The sequence below is a fragment of the Nuphar pumila genome, chromosome 4 (genome assembly GCF_984573655.1).
Source record: "Nuphar pumila chromosome 4, dmNupPumi1.hap1.1, whole genome shotgun sequence".
Taxonomy (NCBI): Eukaryota; Viridiplantae; Streptophyta; class Magnoliopsida; order Nymphaeales; family Nymphaeaceae; genus Nuphar; species Nuphar pumila.
Window position 1 is genome coordinate 6436930 of NC_143252.1, and position 13328 is coordinate 6450257.

The 13328-nt window shown below is 36.9% G+C and overlaps 1 pseudogene across 1 annotated transcript in view; it reads left to right on the forward strand.

Annotated features, from left to right (window-relative positions):
- LOC149839188 (sec1 family domain-containing protein MIP3-like) overlaps window positions 1-13328 on the forward strand; it is a 40586-nt pseudogene that overhangs the window by 19499 nt on the left and 7759 nt on the right. Inside the window, exons 4-6 of the transcript XR_016431455.1 lie at window positions 9366-9518; window positions 9740-9752; window positions 12759-12948. The product of XR_016431455.1 is annotated as a sec1 family domain-containing protein MIP3-like (transcript). The remainder of the gene's footprint in view (window positions 1-9365; window positions 9519-9739; window positions 9753-12758; window positions 12949-13328) is intronic.

A 13328-nucleotide genomic window follows, 5' to 3' on the forward strand; every position in this document is an offset into this window, starting at 1 on the left:
CTTGACTAGCAATAGAGCTGTTGAACTGACACATTCCAACAGCTCTTAATAGAGCTGTTGGATTGACACATTCCAACAACTCTAAATAGAGTTGTTGGACTGTGTCCAACAGCTCTATTGAGTCCTCTTTCAGCTATGTATATAAAGGGGTGCAACCCCTCTTGTATTTCATTCCAATGCTTCTTAAGCAATTGGTTTTTCATATCAATAAAGAATACATTTTTTATTTTTATTTTGTTTCCAGTTATACCCTTTTTAAGGGTTATGCTTTAGTGTCATTCTTGACACTTGCCCTTGTTAATCTAAGCTCGTGTTTCGAAGATCCCCATTTCATTTCAGATATTACATCCATAATCAGATATTTGAGAAACAGATAAAAGATTTAAATTTGGTTTAGGAATATATCTTACTTCTGGAATAAAAAAATTCTTAGTTTTATGGACTTTTTCAAAATTTCCTATTCCTTCTATTTCAAGAGAGGTTTCATCAGTTGTAAAAACTTTTGATACACTTGACTTGTTTTTTAAACATTTGGATAAACTGTTATCATTTGGGATCATACGGAAAGAAACACCAGAGTCAAGAAGCCATGAAAAGTTACCTGGATCGAAAAAGGATGAAACTGATAAATTTGCTTATGAACTGACGTGATCTACTGAAAGTATGAGAAAAAGTAAGGGGAAAGGAGAGGGTTTCAGAAATCGGCAGCCACTGTTAACTTGATGGTTGCAGTAATGCTTCATTAGTCTTAATAGAGTTACAATAATCTTTTACAAGGACAAAAGTGCCCCTTATTAGTAACACATGTTACATTAGAATACAAAGCAAACAAAACTCCTGAATGGATATGGATCCTTTATCGGATCCATATCCAGTCCATATTCCATATTCTAATACCCTCCCTCAAGTTGTGCATGGGAGTGAACCATGTGCAACTTGTTCTTCAGATACCAGAAGCGGTGACTTGTAAGACCTTTTGTAAACATATCAGCAACTTGGTCTTCTGAAGACACATAAACTGGTTCAATCTATTTGTTGGCTATCTTTTGTCTGATGAAATGTTGATCAATCTTAATATGCTTAGTCCGACTGTGATGAATAAGATTGAATGCAATTTGTATAACACTTCTATTATCACACATAAGTGTCGAATTTGAAATATCCTCTCCCATTTCTGTAAGTAGATGCCTAATCCAGGTCACTTCTACTGTGGCAGCTGCCATAGATCTATACTCTGCCTCTTTGCTAGATCTTGCCACAGCCTTCTGTTTTCTGCTACTCCATGAGACAAGATTTCTTCCAATGAAAACACAGTATCCTGAAACAGACCTCCTCTCATCTGGATCCCCTGCCCAGCCTGCATCTGTATAGGCCTGTATGTCATGTTTTGGTGCCTTCCATGAAGATTGAATATATGTGAGTCCATCACCCATCGTTCCTTTTAGATAGCGAAGAATGCGTTTGACAACATCCATGTGACCAGTCTTTGGTTCATGCATGAATTGAGATACTTGATTAACAGAATATACAATGTCTGGTCTAGTAAAAGTAAGGTATTGTAACATACCCACTAAACTGCGATACTTGACTGCATCAGGATATAACTCACCATCACAAATACTGAGCCTTTGGTTGACAACACTGGGTGTGGGTAGAGGTTTACAATCTATCATTCCTGCTTTAGCCAGAAGATCAAGAGTGTATTTATGTTGAGTTAATGACGTTTTTTCATCTTATCTGTCTACCTCTACACCAAGAAAATATCTCAGCTCCCCAAGATCTTTCATTTTGAACCACATACTCAATAAAACTTTAATTCGTTGAATATGGCCTGGAGCATTACCAGTGATAACAATATCATCAACATATATGATTTAGAAAACCATAGTGGTACCGTTCCTATATATAAACAGAGAATGGTCAAGTTGGGAACGAAAGAAACCATGTTTCTGGATTTCTAAGGAAAAACTTTCAAACCATGACCTAGAAGCTTGCTACAATCCATACAAAGCTCTGGTTAATTTGCATACATATTCTTTTGGGTCTCCCTCTGCATAACCTTGAGGCTGCTTCATGTAGACCTCTTCCTTTAAGTCCCCATGAAGGAATGCATTCTTAACATCAAGCTGACTAAGGATCCAGCCATGTTCAATCGCCAGGCCAAGTATAATGCAAATAGTTCCCATTTTCACCATTGGGCTGAATGTCTCATCATAATCCTGACCATATTCTTGAGTGAAACCCTTGGCTACAAGACGCGCCTTGTACCATTCAATGCTACCATCCGGTTTATATTTAATTTTATAAACCTATTTAGAACCAACAACATTTTTATCTGGAGGACGACCAACTATCTCTCATGTTTGACACTCATGAAGTGCCTCAATCTCCTTATTCATCGCTTCAATCCATTTGTTGGATTGGATAGCTTGATGAAAACCAAGTGGTTCATCGTGTTTTTCAATCTGGGATAGAAAAATCTGAAAGTCCATAGAAAAGTTGTCATAACTAACCCACTTTTCAATAGGATGCCTTATCCTGCTTGATCTTCTTGGTGCTTCTCTGTTATTAGACAATGCAATGTGTTTTTCAGCAGGTACATTCGTTTGCTCTCTAGGTCTCCTGGTATACACATTACCTTTGTATCTCAGACACTTTGCTTGTGATGCATCATCTGAAACTGTCTCACCATGTATGCTTTCAGGAGTCAAAATAGTATGTTCGGCAACATGTGAAATAAGTTCAGCACTAAGCCATGGATCATACCAATTAGCAACTGCACCAATATGTTCACGATTGACGTCTGCTTCTTTTCCCATAAAACTATTTTCATCAAAAACAACATTTCTGGAAATTCTAATCTTCTTATTGGCAGGATCATAACACCTGTAACCCTTGTGTTTATCTACATAACCTACAAATTGGCATATAGAGGCTTTGTCCTGAAATTTAGTCCTCGTGCATCCAAAAACTCGTAACTAATTATAATCGGGATGTGCACCAAAGAGAACATAATAGGGAGATTGATTTTCAAGAATAGGCATAGGAAGACGATTTATCACATGAGTGGCAGTGTGAAAAGCTTCAGTCCAAAGACTAATGGGTAAGTTACTCCCATACATCATACTCATTGCACTTTCTACAATATGTCTATGTTTATGTTCAGTAATTCCATTTTGTTGTGGACTGTACGAGCAAGAAACTCTACGATGCATCCCATTATCTTGGAGAGAATCTAAAAATTCTTTGGAGGAATACTCACCACCTTCAACACATTAGAGAATTTGGATAGTTTGAGAGAATTGATTTTTAACATAGGCATGAAAGTGACGGAAAATGGAAAAAACCTCTGATTTGTGTTTCATAAAGGATATCCAGGTAAAACGAGAGAAACTGTCAATAAAAGATACATAATATTTACTTCCAGAAGAGGAAGGATTAGGGGCTGGGCCCCAAACATCTGAACATATTATCTCAAAGGGCATGGAAGTTCTTTTATTTATTTGATGAAAATGGAGTCCATGACTTTTGCAGACCTGACAACTGGGACATATTTTATCCTTCAATGAAGGTGAAACAGACTCCGAAAGAAAACCATTGGACACTAACTTTTCAATAAAGACTTGACTACAATGACCAAGATGAGAATGCCAAAGATCAGACTTATTACATTTGGATGTACTTAGGACGCTTTTAGAGACGAGATCAGACTTGGGCTTTAAGACACTGAAGGCTGGATCTTCATTAAAGACATACATGTCTCCACGTGGCTCTCCTTTAGCGAACATTTCTTTCGTTTGAAGATCCTTGACAAAGACAGAAGTAAGTGTAAATTCCACAGAAGAATTGGTAGAATCAACAAGCTTAGAAACAGATGCAATATTTTTCTTTATATTCGGTGCATGAACAACATCAGATAAAGGGATAGATGACTCAGACAAAGGAATGAGGACATTGCCTATGTTTGAAATAGGGTGGTGAGTCCCATCTCCGGTTACAATATTAGATTTACCAAAATAGAGAGTCAAAGTAGAGAACTTACATGCATTGCCAGTGACATGGGTTGCTGCCCCAGAGTCAACATACCATATTCCATCATCATTCTGCTGCAGATTCAAGTTGGCCATAACAGATAGTAGAGGATCCTTAGCATCATCACTGACCCGAAATGTACCTGCAGTTCCTGATATACCAACATTTCTAGTGTTTTGCATTCTATTACGATTTTGTGGGTTGAACCAGCAGTTGGCCTTGACGTGACCTCGTTTGTTACACTGATAGCATGTGGGAACATTCTTTGAAAAACTGACATTGGAAGTTGGTGTAGGTAGTAACCCATGTCCACCCTAGATTGGATTTCCCTTGCCTCTGCCACGTCCTCCTCGTGCGCGATCAGCTATCACCCCTGTGGCAAGAACCTCATGCGTAGATGATTGTCCTGTTGAAGCTTCAGATATGATTTTTAGTGTCATCTCATACTGAAAGAGTTTGACGCGTAATTCCTCAAAGGAGAGCAACGTAGGCAAGCATAATAAGGATGTAACAAGAACATGATATTCTGATCCCAGGGCATTCAGTGTTTGCTGCACCTTTTCTTTATCTGAGACTGGATATCCAATTATGGCTAATTGATCTGTGATGCTTTTGACTTGATTTAAGAATTCAATAATGCTTATTGCACCCTTTTTTTAACATCTGAAATTCGCGTTTAAGAAACAACACTTTAGCCTCTGATATCTGAGAGTAGGTCTGAGCTAAAGCATCCCACAAAACCTTAGATGCGCAATCATCAGGAATGAAAATCAAGACTTCTTGTGACAATGTGGAAGTGATGTATGCGACGAGTGCCTGGTCGCGCTTCATCCAAGTAACAAATGCAGGGTTGCGAATAATATTCGACAATCCTCCATCCTCTTTGGTTTCGGTTGTGATAAATTCTGGAGGCATTGGAGTCGATCCATCCAAGTGGCCTGAAAGATCTTGACTCCGAATAAAAGGGACAATCTGCCTTTTTCAAGTCAAATAGTTGTTGGTAGTTAACTTTTCTGAAACTAACTGCCCCAAGAAACTGGAAGAGAGACCCGAATTACCTGAAGAATCCATTGATAGACTGTTTGACAGTGGAAAGAGACTGGTGGCTGAGACAGAAAATAAAGGACTGACAAAGAATTAAGATAAATGAAAATAAGTAGGCGTGGCAGACAGATTTGAGACTTGCAACAGTTTTGAACTTGACTTTATGGGGCTGAAAGGGTTGATAGCAGATCTGAAAATATTTTCAGATCTGCGACAGACAAAATGATCACTAAAGGCTGTGACAAAGATAGAATAGCAGATCTGAAGGGATTTCAGATCTGCGAGGAATATAAAAAAAAGGACTGATAGCAGATCTGTCGCAACTTTCAAATTTGCGTCAGAGAGAGACGATAATAAATCTGAAAGTATTTCAGATCTACGACATAGCAGATCTGAAGGGATTTTAGATCTGTGAGATAATAGAAGAAAAGAAATAGATCTGGGAAACTTTCAGATCTACGGCAGATTGATACTTAAAGAAACATAAATAACAGAAAGGAAAAGAAGGATGAGTTAAGATCACGTGACCTACCAACTTTCACGTTGAAAAAGGCTCTGTGAGATAATAGAAAGGAGATTTCAGATCTGCGAGTTTTCAGATCTATCAGAAACTATTCACGCTGACCAAGCACGTGATCTGCCAACTTTCAGATCTGCGAACTGCCAACTTTTCACGCTGACCAGGCACGAGTTTTCAGATATTCTTCACGCACAAGATTAATCCTGCTCTAATACCATGATAAATTTGCTTATGAACTGACGTGATCTACTGAAAGTATGAGAAAAAGTAAGGGGAAAGGAGAGGAGTTTCAGAAATCAGCAGCCAATGTTAACTTTATGGCTGCAGTAATGCTTCATTAGTCTTAATAGGGTTATAATAATCTTTTACAAGGACAAAAGTGCCCCTTATTAGTAACACATGTTACATTAGAATACAAAGCAAACAAAACTCGTGAATGGATATGGATTCTATATCGGATCCATATCCAGTCCATATTCTAATAAAAACAACTGCTCCGATTGAGGCTTCAGGTGAGGAGAAAGCCCCTTTGATGAGAGGTTGAAGAATCTCCATTAATTGAGCCATAGAAACCAGTGCATCTCAATCTTTGGGTTTCGATCCAACAATCACAACTCTTTTTTCCCTTAGCTCTCTAAGTTTAGGACACTGAGGCCTATAATGCCCTTATTTATGACAATGGTGGCAAACAACTTTTCTCTTATCAAAGTCACCATTTTGTCTATTAAAATGAGATGACTTGTAAGAACGTACATGGTTACCCGGTCTAGACACAGCTAGAACAGAATCATCCTTTGGTTTTAGATTATTCTTTTTAATTCTATTTTCCTCCATAGTTAGTTCCTCTATATTATCAACGATAGAGAAAACTTTTCCTCGATGAAGAAGAGCTGATTTAGTCGACTCAAATTTCGGTCTTAAACCGTTTACAAATTGATAAAAATGCTCCATGTCAAGTTGTTTTTGACGGAGCTCAATGTTTTCGGGACGATGCCATTTTGGCTTTAAAAGAACCAATTCTTCTCAAAGTTCGGACAACTTATTGTAATATTCTCGAATGGTTTTATCCTTTTGAGTCATAGTCCGAACTTTGTCTTGTAAATTGCACACGTGTGTAATATCTTTAAGAGAATACATATTTTTAAGGTATTTCCAAGCCTTATCGGCATGTTCAAACTTAGCAAGACTGGAGTATTTTTTAATGTCTACACTATTAATTAGCCATGACATAATTTTTGCATGCCCTATCTTTCACTCTTTCCATTTCTTTTCATAAGTGGCTAACACTTTGCTCTTCTCCTCTTTCGTTAGAGGAACTTCTTTATCACCCTCTACTTTGGTAAGGGATAGTCTAGGTTCTGAATCAGAACCATCCATTATACCCCATAGCCCTTTTCCCCAAATGTGATGCTTCATAATCGAAGCCCACATTACATAATTAGTATCGTTTAGCTTCATGGGTATGATGGTGATCTTATCATTGTCATCCATCTTTTACAAGGGTGAGAAAAAATTAGATGAGAGAAGAGAAAAAAGAAAAAAAAGAGGACAAAAGCAAATAAAAGAGAGGATGCAGTACAACATTTTGTAGTAAGAGAGGTTCTTCAATAGCCTTCTTTCTTCAACGAATCTTCTTGAGCCAAGAACAAGGTGATGAAACACCTTTGCAAGGGAGATACGAAAAACGAGGTGAAAGCTCTTCAAGATCTATGATCTCCACGGCTTTGATACCATGTAAGAAAATGGTGGTCTTTCACAAATACACTTGAATCTACCAAAAGAATGTCTAAAAAGACAATTCAAGCAAACCCATAAAAGGGTATAAAAGGAAGAACACAACAATAAATAGATAAATCTGTATTGATAATAAAAATGCTTAAGAAGCATTTCAAGTGCTTTACAATGGAGGGGTTCACCCCTATTTATACAATGAGAATCGGGTTGGGAGAGCTCACTTTGAGCTCTCCCAAAAGTGTCGTTGGACTCTAGTCCAACGGCTAGACCCTTAGTCAAGTTCTAACTAGAATTTGACTAAGTTTCATAGCTAGTTCAACGTGAACTAGATATAAAAATAAATAAATTAAAGGAAATAAAAATAAAAAAACACTAAAAAAATATAATAATAATATAATATAATAATATTATTATATATATGTTACATTACACTTTACATTTTAACACTCCCCCTCATGTTATTATTTGTCTATTGTGTATTGTTGATTGATTTTATGTTGTATACATATTTGTTATTAATTTTAATAGTTTGTTTACATATTTTGTATGTTTTTTTTATTTGAGGTACTGCCTAGTCCGCCTAGGCACTCACCTAGTCTTTTTAGGGGCTCACTGCCTAGGCTCTGCGTAGCGCCTTTGACAACTAAGGCCACATAATATATCTAGGTTACATTTACGGTCCTCTGATGAAGTGAGTATTATTTTCATTTGTTTCTAGTTGATCTAATTTGCCACTGATATGGTGTTGCAAAAATTGGCCAAGTTAGTCCCAAATTTAGCATCTTTAAATTTGTTTTGTAAGTAAATTCATTTTAATTTTATTGATGTCATGCTCTAGCATTTTCATAAATTTAAGCAGTTATATATATATATATATGTCCTGTTCAACTCTTGAATTTTTTTTACGAATCTGTATCACGTATCTGTATCCATCCGTGTCTTTGTGACAGGTCAACTCCTCAACTATATCAACTATGACAAGTTGACATCCTTATGCTACCATCATGGTGAAACTAAGAGCTTATTACTAAAAGTAGCCATCTGTATGGCTTAAAAAAAGCACATGCGTTTAGTAGAGATATCATTTTACATTTCTATAAACAAAGTAAAACATAAAGAAAGAGATTTAACCCCTCTAAAAGTTGTGGGAAAAAATGCTTTTATTTCCAAATATTTATATATGCTTGATTTGATAGGTTGATATTATTATTCATTTTGTTCCATCATTTCATGTGCGTTCTAAAATTTGATTCAATTAATGAACATGGTTGATTTAGATGCTTGGTGCATGTATCTATGTGTGTGTGTGTGTGCACAATTACAAAGTGCAAACAATTTCCTTAGTTTTCCCTTTTGCTTGCAGTTTCTCACTGGTTTTGCCCTTTTTCAGAATTCTTACATAGTGCGAAGAACTGCAGATATTTTAAAATTTCTGATGATATCCATGGGCAGGAAATTCCAAAAAGTCATTTTGTGCTTTTTATGTGATTTCCTCTTTAATTAATCAAAGATAACTGCACACGATTGAAGTTATTTCACAAGAAGAAATGCACAGTGTATGCAGATTGGACAAGTAATGTTTCAAGGACGGCTGCTATCTTATGCAAGAATAAATTCATGTGATGATTTTTCTACTCCTGGTTGCATGCTTGTAATTCAGGTTTTAGCTGGAGCATGTAATCCATGTATCATGTTCTTAATCTGATGTCATACTGCCTTTATATGGCAAATAATTCTTGAACATTCAGCAACACTCTTGATTTGAACATTGTCTCATAAACTGCAGCTTTATAGGATTGTGCTGATATCTTATATTATACATTTAAGTAGGCTCTTGTTGGAACTCCATAAAATATGTTGTTAGAATGTTCTTAATCTGATCTCAGACTGCACATGGCAAAGAGCACTTGGATTCTCAGCAACCATGTGGATATTGAACTCCACTTAAGCATTTCGAGTTCGACATTTAGTCATTGTTCTACATACTGTAGAATGATGAAATTATGCTTATTTTCTGTGTTCTGCTTTTAAGTAGGTGGTTGATTGGAATTCCAGTTTTGTGGTTCCTGCGAAGAAGATTGTGGTCATAACATCATGTCTATTAAGTGATGCCCATCGGTATATTCTACGTTGCTTGAGAATGCACCAAACTGTTCTTCGTTGCACTATATTTACTTCAATCTCGGAGGTGCTTTCCTGGTGCTAAATCTGATTCATCTTCTGATCAAATATTGCCTTGTGTTTTTTCTTGTTTGGTGAGTACATCTTCATGTGGTTAGTAAATTGCTTCATTAAATATCTTTGGAGAACTTATTAACTGCTATTACAAATTGAGTGTTCTTGTGTAGCTTCATTAACTTGAAAGAACAGAATTCAGTGGCTCTCTATAATAATATTATGCCTTGACAGATAAAAAATGCAGGTGTCTGACTCAACGACTTTAAAATTGATGTATAATCTTTATCCATTGTGGAACTAAAACATTGTTTTATTTTGTGCTTGCATCTCCTGTGGATAATCTATTTTTTCTATTAGCTTTCAAGTCCTTAGCTAGAAGCCTGCAACCCAAATCAGAGAGGTCTGAAATGTGCCTTATTAGTGCTGGCCAGTAGGCTGTACCTGCGCTGGTTCTTGGGGACCCACCGTGGCCTGATTGGGCTTTGGCCCAGGCCATGCCCAATCCTTTGAAATGGACAGGCAGCATGCTGGCTGGCTGGGCCTAGGCTGGGGTTTTGAGCCCTCGGGCCTGCCTGTCCAAATAGATGGCTTCTCAGCCTTCTCTGGCCCTCCTCTTAGATGCCCTTATGCCTTGTGCACAGAGTATTATATTAATACAACTCTAGTCAACCATAATTATGTTGGGATTATTGTTATTATAGTGATCCTTATTGTTCCGTCCAAAATTTTCATTTGCAAAGGAAACACAAGCACACCCATGCAACATGGTTCTTGTGAGCTTGTTTGTCAACATCTTCCTGCTTTGTGATGTGACAAAGGTAAAGTGATGGACCAGTGGAAAACAATTTAAAGATGAATATTAGGGTTTGAACTTGAAATGATTTATCTCCATAAATATTCAGGATTTAGAGAGCTCAAACTAGTTGAAAGCTTCTGTTATATTCATTAAACAAAAATAACCAGGATTTCAATGAAGCCTTTAGAGAAACCCTGTTGCTAACTTTTATTTTGATTGTAGATATGAACAGTAGTTTGGATCACTCTTTCAAGTTCTTCACCAAATAAATATGGTCTGAAACCATATTGAAAAGTAAAAGTAAAGCTTGAGATAAAGATTTTCATGAAATTGATAAAGTGTTAGGAGCTGCATGCATCATAGGAGTGTTGTATTTTTATGCTTGACTATGTTAATGTAGGGAATTAGTGATTCCTATCGTTGCCTTGACAAATTAGATGATAACAGATCAATTTTACCTCTTTTGTTAGTTGGAATGTACAATAAAAGTGCCCTTATAAGAGTGCTGCTTTGTAATAGGGGCATGATTAACATATGAATCTGCTCCTAAACAATGGGGTTGTTATTTGGAAGCCGGATAACTATCCTAACAATTTTGACTTTTAAACATGTCCTCATGTTGGGTTATGTTGCTCACACAATATGGACAAGTTGTTAAACTGATGTGGTCCTTCAAGGCGTTGTTCGTTGTTTCCAGGGAGCTTTTCTCCCTTAGCTTATGTCGTTCTGTATGTAGATTATTGTTCCAGGATTCTTATGAGAGGTTTCTTGAAAAATTACTGAACTCTTTTGGAAGAGATCCATCATACTCTTTTGTAAGAGCACATTTAATGGAACCCTTTGGCCAGGTTTAAATGGAGTGGAAGTGGCTCAGGCAACTCTGTCAGCATACTGGGCGGAATTTTTCTTTCTTTCTTTTCATTTTTCTTGCTTCCCTCCCAAACCTGATATGAATTGGCCTAACATGGCCCAATATTTATGGTGTTGATCCAGACTCTCACTGTACCCCTACAAGCTAGTCCAATATCTTGATTCCAATTTAAAAAAAATGAAAATAATGTAATATTATTTTAATTTATTGAGTCAAGTTTGGACTGAGTTTTGGCCCAACTCAGTCTGACTGCTTGGAAGGTTGAACAGGTCCATAATTGGGCTTGTTTTATTCTCAAACCATTAAGCCACAGGCCTAAACCTGTCTAAATCAGCCGTGCTAGCCACTCTAGGTAATCCCAAGAACCTAATAGGTGAGCCTGATGCCCTCCTCTAGCTTTCGGATTGAAGTTTATATCATGAACCTTAAGTAAACCATTATTTTGGTGAGCAATGTGTGAATCCAAATCATTCATGCAAGAAAATGATATGTATTGTGACATACATAAATTTCACACATTTTTTGAGGAAAAATATCCAAAATCATTTACTTTCTGTCATCATACAGTTTATGCTTAAACTGTTGACTCATTTACTCTTACATCAAGGTGATTGCTAGTCAGTAAAGCTGTCTCGCTGTTTTCTATGGTGAGAATAGTGGAACAATATGTTTGAGGCAGATATTAGTTCAAAACCTTTCTGTATGGAAGAGGTTGATCTTTTGTCAATTTAGGATGTGTTTGAGAGCCTCAGGTCTATTCTCACTTCCCCAGGGACCTTAGATCCCTGGATATTTGATCTGACAAACCACAATCCCCCCTCTCCCCTTCCAAATTGGACTAGAGATCCAGGGATTTATGTGGTTTGGAGATATCAGACCTGAGAATCTGAAATCCCCTGTTTGTTGGAAGCTCAGATCGGGCATGGGTCTCATGATTCGATCTATGTGGCCCTGGATCTCTGTGTGAGATCCATGGCATTCATACACACCCCCAGCATTTAAAAAGTTCTTTAGAAAGCCCTTTCAAATTGCTTCAGTTGTGTCTCAATTTGCTTTTCTACATGACTGTCCTTGCCTCTGTATCTTGTAAAATGTTAACTTGTTTGACACAAGTTGATTATGACCTCACATTACTGTTTGTTAAAGTATTTTTGCATATCCATATCGTTCACTATACGGTGGCTATGGCCCTTATGTGTGGCCTAAACTTTTCTTTTGTAAGTTTTTGGTTGATCTGTTCTTTTAGACAAGATATTGCATCTCACTTTCAAAAGTTCTTGTTTAGAAAATATGTTTCTATTTAAAGCTTTTATGTTTGTAAGAGATGCCAGGGACAGCCTTTGTTGCAGTTATAGATAATTTTTGCCTCTATGATTTTAATTTATCATTCTCCAACACTCAAGTCTATAAATTTTCTTTACCCAGTTTCTGCAAAGATACTGTGTCCCTGTTTGGACCTTTACCAAGAATAAACCTTCGCCACAGTTTTTGATACAATACTGTATCCTGTGAATAGGATATGTAATTTGTATGTTGTCATCCATTCTGACATGAATCGTGCGCTGTTGATGATGTGCAAATAGCCCACTCAGCATATACTGACACACCCCTGGGACCAGATGCTTTTCGTGAATATGAATCCTTGCTGCTTCAAGACTATGAGGAACTCATCAGGAAGCATGGACTTGAAAAACACGATTCTCTTCTGCTTGATGAAAGCGGTCAGTCAACACCAATAAATCAGCAGGGAAAGAACGTGCTTGATGATGGTTGGTTGTGTTAAAATATATATATATATATATATATATATATATATATACTTTTATATATATATATACATCCGTATATATATATAAGTATATGTATATACATATATGTATATATATATATTATTTCTCATTTAGATAAATACCCGATAGGGGTATTCTTGTAAAACCACTTATGTATTTTTCTCCTTTTTATTTTTTCTCTTTTTCCCTTTTTCCTTTTTCTTTTTTTCTTTATTTTTCCTTTTTTGTAATGACCACAAGGGGGCCCCACACTTGTAGTCGTTGGGGCTCCAACGGTCAGATTTCTGACCGTTGGGGCTCCCAACGACTACAAGGGAGCCCCCCTTGTGGTTCCTTTTAGTGCTTCCCTCTATAAATAGAGGA